General features: G+C 41.4%; 1 non-coding gene across 1 annotated transcript; it reads right to left on the bottom strand.

Annotated features, from left to right (window-relative positions):
- Positions 1-5,889: 5,889 nt before the first annotated feature.
- On the bottom strand, positions 5,890-5,993 carry LOC128109227 (U6 spliceosomal RNA). The gene has a single exon (XR_008217761.1). It is a non-coding gene; the product is annotated as a U6 spliceosomal RNA (small nuclear RNA).
- Between the last annotated feature and the right edge of the window lie 311 nt (positions 5,994-6,304).

Here is a 6,304-nt window from a genome sequence, read left to right as displayed (position 1 = left end):
ACTGCTTTGAACTTCAGCCTCCACAGATGCAAGAGATCCAAAACACTAAATGAATGCTTCCATTACTGTCTTTCACCAATATATCAAAGTAATTGTACCATTAAGTAAATGAAGAGAAATGGGGTATTTGAAGGTGGTGGCTTGCTCAATTATTAAGGTACTACCAGACTAGCCGAAGCAGTGTGAAGGCTAAAAGACAGACTAGATTATAAACTACAGGCCAGGCTTATACCCTATAAAACAGGATCATTAACTGTACAGGTTATCACTGGTATCACTTGGTTAGCAGCAAACAGAGGATGATTTTATCTTTGCCTCTTTAGTATCTCCTTATCTGTAAATTCTTTGTTTCATGAGGTACTGGGGAAATTGAGGGCAGATCTTTGATCTGTCCAAAGGCAGGTAGGTAGAGAGTCTATGATATTTAAGGGCTCTTTAATTTTCTCATTTGGGTGTGTAGTCTGTATGTATATCCATGTGTATATGGTTGTTCATGTGGGTGTGCATGTGTATAGAGGCCAGAGATAAATGTTTCAGGTCCTTCCTCAGGGACCATCCATCTTGTATGACACAGTGCCTCTCACTGGTCTGGAGCTGGCTGAACAGGGTGGGCTGGATGGCCAGCAAGTACCAAGGATCTACCTGTATCTGTAGATCTACCCAGGGCTGTGATTACGAGTATGTGCCACCATGCCTTGCACTTTCTGAGCTTCACACTTGAGTGGTCAGTACTTTACTGACTGAGGTATTGTCTTAGCCCTTATCCCATGGTTCTTTTGATCTGAATTTCAGAAAGTTTACATGCTACATGTTCAGAATAAGTGATGTATAGAAGAAAGGATTTCACAATAATAACTTCGGGCTAGTTGTTAGGTACATATTCCTTCCCAAGCCTAGAGTTGCTGTTGTTATTTTAAATCTTGAGATTCACACCCATTCACTAGTCTCTGGTTTTCTGTGAAAGAGAAGAGTGCAAAAATTTTTTGGCAGTCTCCCTATTTAGTGGCCCTAGAAAAAAGACTCAGCCCAAGGAAATCGAGGGCCTACAATTGACCGATGCTGATGTCTTGAGGTTTAATTGAAAGGAGGTAAGTTGCCTGAGTATGTATGCAGTATCCAACTCTGGACTTCTGTTACAGGTTACCACTTGCCTTCTGTATCTATTCTGGCCCTACTTGTCTATGTCCTACCTTCTAGAAATTGTGATCTCTCTGAAACATGTTTTGTAAACAGCTGCATTCAGTCTTCTAGAAGTTGAACCCTGTTATTTTGTATTAAGCTAGGTTATGCTGCAGTAGAAAACTAACTTAAAATGTAAGTGATTTAGTGAAACAAAAGCTTAAGTCTTACTCCCAGTGTCCCATGTTATCCATGAGTATAGGCTGTCTATCCTGCCTTTCATGGAGGCTCTACTATCTGGATAAAACTGTTTTTTGTTTGTTTGTTTGGTTTTTTTTTTCAGACAAGATAAAGAACGAATGAACATGGACTGACTTCTTTCTTTGTTTTGACTAGAAGTGATGTATATTACCTCTGTTCACAGCCTGTTGGCTAGAACTAGTTGTACCATCACTCCAACCTCTTTTAACTCCAAGATGCGCTAAGTAGAATCATATGTCTAGAAGATGAGGGCAGACACAGGTGAGCATGGCTCAAGATTATGGAGTTCTCCACTGCTCTTATCATGGCAGTTTTCTATAATTTGGCCCCTGTTTTGATGAAAACTGCTTCCTGCCTCTCTCACTGTTCACATCTGTCATTTTAATTCAGTTAAAAATCATCTTTTCATAGTTCCCAGAATGTGCTGTGCTGTAACTCACAATTTTGTTTTTACATGTGGTGTTCTTTGCATTGTGACACCTTTCTGAGCTCTGTATTATTTATATAACACAGTACCAGATTTATTCTTCTAGACAGGATGCTTTTCTTGACTTTCCCTGTTCTGGTGCAGATTGTTTAGCTATTATCTTGATCCCGTAATACCATGCTATTAACATATGCAGAATACAATGCTATGCTCTGTACTGACTCACTTTTTTCTACTGCACTATCAAGAAATGTCTAGGGAGCAGAGATCATGCTTTTCTTAGCTGTGGATACAGAGTATGGAACATTTGGCAAACAATGTGCTTGATAGATATTTATTAAATAAATGAATGAATCTAGACTTCATTTTCTTTAAGTCAAAATGCGTTCCAGAAATTAAAAAGAAATTGGCTTAAAAACTAATAGTGAATACCCGATCTTCTTTTCTTTGTATGTTTGATGCATGTGTACATATGAATATTTGTACATGTTTGTGTGTGTGTGTGTGTGTGTGTGTGTGTGTGTGTGTGTGTGTGTGTGCCATAGTAAACATGTGGAGGTCAGAGGATAACCTTGGGTCTTGGTCCTTACATTCTGTCTTGTTTGAGACAGGGTCTTTGCTGTTTGACATTGCTGCTGGCAGCTAGCTAGTTGCTGAGTTCTGTGGATTCTCCAGTCTCTCTCCCATCTTGATGTAGGAGCAATAGGATCATAGATACATGCCATAGAGCCCAACTTTAATGTGGGTTTTAGAGATTCAAACTTGGGTCTTCACACTTGTGTGGCATGTCATCTCTCCAGCCCATAACTACTTTTTGGATGTCTATGTTCAGACAACTAATCATTCCCCCTTTAGAGACATTTTTATATTTATTGTGGATCAAGTTAGTATTTCTAAAAGGAGTGTAACATCTAGATGGTTTCTTTTTCTATTTTTGTAGGAATATTTCTTTAAATCAGCTCACAATTTTGTTGCACTTTATGTTTGTGTTCTCTGCTTATATAACTGTAGCTGTGAATATGTTACTCAGGCCCATGATAGCATTTGAGGCCATCTTCCTTTATTTCCTTGGGAAAAGTTCATGCTAGTAATGAATTTGACTTGAAATGAGGTTTCTCTATTTTTTTTCTGCTGTTATGTGTTGAACTGTGTCCACTCAAATGTTCAGGTCTTGATCCCCTATGTTTGTGAATACAACCATATTTGAAAATAAGGTCTTTATAGAGGTAATAAAAGTAACATGAGGTCATTCTTTACCTTGTGGGGTAGGTGTCCTTACATGAAGAGGAGGTAAGACTCCCAGGGAAGAGGTTGTGTGGTGATAGAAGGAAACATTGGAGAGATGAAGCTGTGAAATGAGGTATTCTAAGGAAGGACAACTTTTCATGAAGTTAGCAAAAACGTGAGAGAGCATTCTAGCCAGCATTAGAGATTTCTCTGATACTGCTGGCTCCTTGATTTCAGCTTTCCAGCCTCCAATACTTGCAAAAGAATAAATTTCTTGCTTTAAGCCATCTATTTTTGTGGCACTTTGTGTGGCAGTCTTAGGTACCCAATATATCTATCATCTTTCTCACTCCCCCCTCTCCATAACACACAGAATACACTTTAGTACTCAAGTCCTGGCTTGCCAGGCAGCATGCATAAAGAAAACTACTTAGAAGGGTTGAATATTTTCTTTTCAAAGTGGCTATTGTAAATAAGCTGGGAAAATGTTAGCAGAGCGAAGAAACTAAAACCTTGACTATTTTTTTTCTCATAAAAACACCCTCAGGTATGAAACTGTTGCATTTCCCAAGGTATCCCAGGATAAACAGATGCTGAAAAGAATGCAAAAACCTCCTCCAACATTTGCAGAATTAGAGACCTTTTGGGTAATTGGAGGGCCTACTAGGAGAACTAAGTGGTTGAAGTGGTGCTGTCTTGGACAACTGACACTTAAGTCTTGTGCTTACATTTTTATGTGAATTCTTGTGTTGCGCAGCCTGAAAAGTTAAAAGTACACTTCCATTGTACTTGTCTTGAGATTGGCATAACTCCAGGAAAGATTTTGTAGTAAAAGAAGGGTCATATTCGTGGTGCTGTTTCAGAGACGTCACAGAGGCAATGTCAGGGGGCAGCTACTGTGGTGTCAAGAAGGTGTTGCGGGGGTGGTGGCAGCGTCTCACGTCTAAGGTGCAGCTTCCATACCTCGTCCCTAACTTCGAGACTTCCAACTGTGTCACTAGCACCAGGCTCCCTTATTAAATTCCAGCATGCCCCTGTTTCTTAGGATAGCCTTTGGTGAGAATTCGGATTGGTTATTTGACTTGGTTGAATTTGAAGGTAGTGATGTTTTTGGTAACACTGGAAAGTTGGAGCTTTATACTCAGGGGCACACAAGCAGAAGGTTCCTTCAATGATCTTGGTTTCCCCAGGAGTAAGTGTCTAGAGAACGCTAACCTTTGACAGAGGCTTAAGGAGACATTTATGGTAGAGATGAAAAGTACAGCAACTGTGTATGACATGACTATAATCTTCTGAAGGGATTGGTTATCTTCTTTAAAAAAAATCATTTTATTTTTTTATTTATTTTACATTCCAACTGCAGCCCCTACCTCCTCCCACTCCTTCCCTCTCCATCTGGTCCCTCCCATCTACCCCTCTGTATTATTCAGAAAGGGGCAGGCCTCCCATGGGCATCAGCAAAGCATGGCATATCAAGCTGCCATGAGACCAAGCACCTCCTCCTGTATTTGAGCTGGGGTAGGCAATCTAGCATGCGGAATAGGTTCCCAAGAGCCAGCCAAAGCACCAGGGATAGATCCAGCTCCCATTGCCAGGAGTCCCACAAATAGACAAAGCTATACAACTGTCTCATATATACAGAGGGCCTAGGTCAGTTCCATGCAGGCTCCCAAGTTGTTGGTTGAGACTCTGTGAGTTCCCATGAGCCAGTCTAGTGGTTTCTGTATGTTTTCCTGAAGTGTCCCTGACCCCTTCCACCCTCCTCACCCCTTACCCCCTTACCTCCACCCCTTCACCCCCACTCTTACAATCCTTCCTCCCTCTCCTCAGCAGGACTCCCTGAGCTAGGCCCAATGTTTGGGTCTCTGAATCTGCCTCCATCATTTACTGGATGCATCATTCATTGGATAAAGGCTCTCTGATGACAATCAGAGTAGTTACCAATCTGATCACAGGGGAAGGCCGGTTCAGGCTATACATCCACTACTGCCAGGAGTCTAAGCTGGGACCATCCTTGTAGACATGTAGATGTGCTGTGGGATGTTCTGTATGGCAAATGTGTTGCTGATTGGTCAATAAATAAATCACTGATTGGCCATTGGCTAGGCAGGAAGTATAGGTGGGACAAGGAGGAGAATAAAGCTGGGAAGTGGAAGGCTGAGTCAGAGAGACGCTGTCAGCCGCCACGATGAGAAACAGCATGTGAAGATGCTGGTAAGTCACGAGCCATGTGGCAAGGTATAGATTTATAAAAGTGGATTAATTTAAGCTGTAAGAACAGTTAGCAAGAAGCCTGCCACGGCCATACAGTTTGTAAGCAATATAAGTCTCTGTGTTTACTTGGTTGGGTCTGAGCGGTTGTGGGACTGGTGGGTGGCAGAGATTTATCCTGACTGTGGGCCAGGCAGGAAAACTCTAGCTACATAGATGTTTCCCTTGCATCAGGATTCTACCTGACCCAGTAAAATTCCCCTTTCTAGTCATCTCTCTCAGCACTCTCCTCCTCTGTCCACCCTGCAACCCAGTCCCTCAAGTACCTATGCCTACCCACCCCAAATCCACCCAGGGAGATCTCCTCTAATTCCCCTTCCCCAGGGGATCCATGCATCCCACCTTGGGCCCTTCTTGTTACCTAGTCTCTCTGGGTCTGTGGATTGTAGCATGGTTATCCTTTACCTTACAGCTAATATCCACTTATTATTGAGTACATACCATGTTTGTCTTTCTGGGTCTGGGTTACCTCACTCAGGATGATTGTTTTTTCAGTTCCATCCATTTGCCTTCAGATTTCCTGATGTCATTGTTTTTAACAGTGGAGTAATACTCCATTGTGTAAATGTACCACATTTTCTTAAAAAAAAAAGGAATGTTTCACTAACTTGAGTATCATCCTTGCACAGGGGCCATGCTAATCTCTGCATCTTTCCAATTTTAGTATATGTGCTGCTGAAGTGAGTATCTTTATCTCTCTACCTCTTAAAGCTGTAGTGCTAATAACTGAGATATGAGTTAACCAGTTCTAAATAATGTAAGTTGAATTCACAGCCTTACTGGATCTCCTTGATCAGTATGAACACTGTTCAAACACTTGTTCAAATACTGACTAATTGAGAAAACCTGAGTTACTGGAAATGTAGCAACTTACAAATAGTCATTATCTGCAGCTGGGCTCCTGGGCTCACTAACTCTTCTCTTGGTGTTATCAAGGGGTTGGACTATACATTGCTGTTCTCTAAACCATCTTACATTGGGGCTCTAACTTTCAATGTG

Source organism: Peromyscus californicus, unplaced genomic scaffold (genome assembly GCF_007827085.1).
Source record: "Peromyscus californicus insignis strain IS unplaced genomic scaffold, ASM782708v3 Scaffold_13__1_contigs__length_99412109, whole genome shotgun sequence".
In the NCBI taxonomy this organism is placed as follows: domain Eukaryota; kingdom Metazoa; phylum Chordata; class Mammalia; order Rodentia; family Cricetidae; genus Peromyscus; species Peromyscus californicus.
This window is presented reverse-complemented; position numbering and strand designations above follow the sequence as displayed.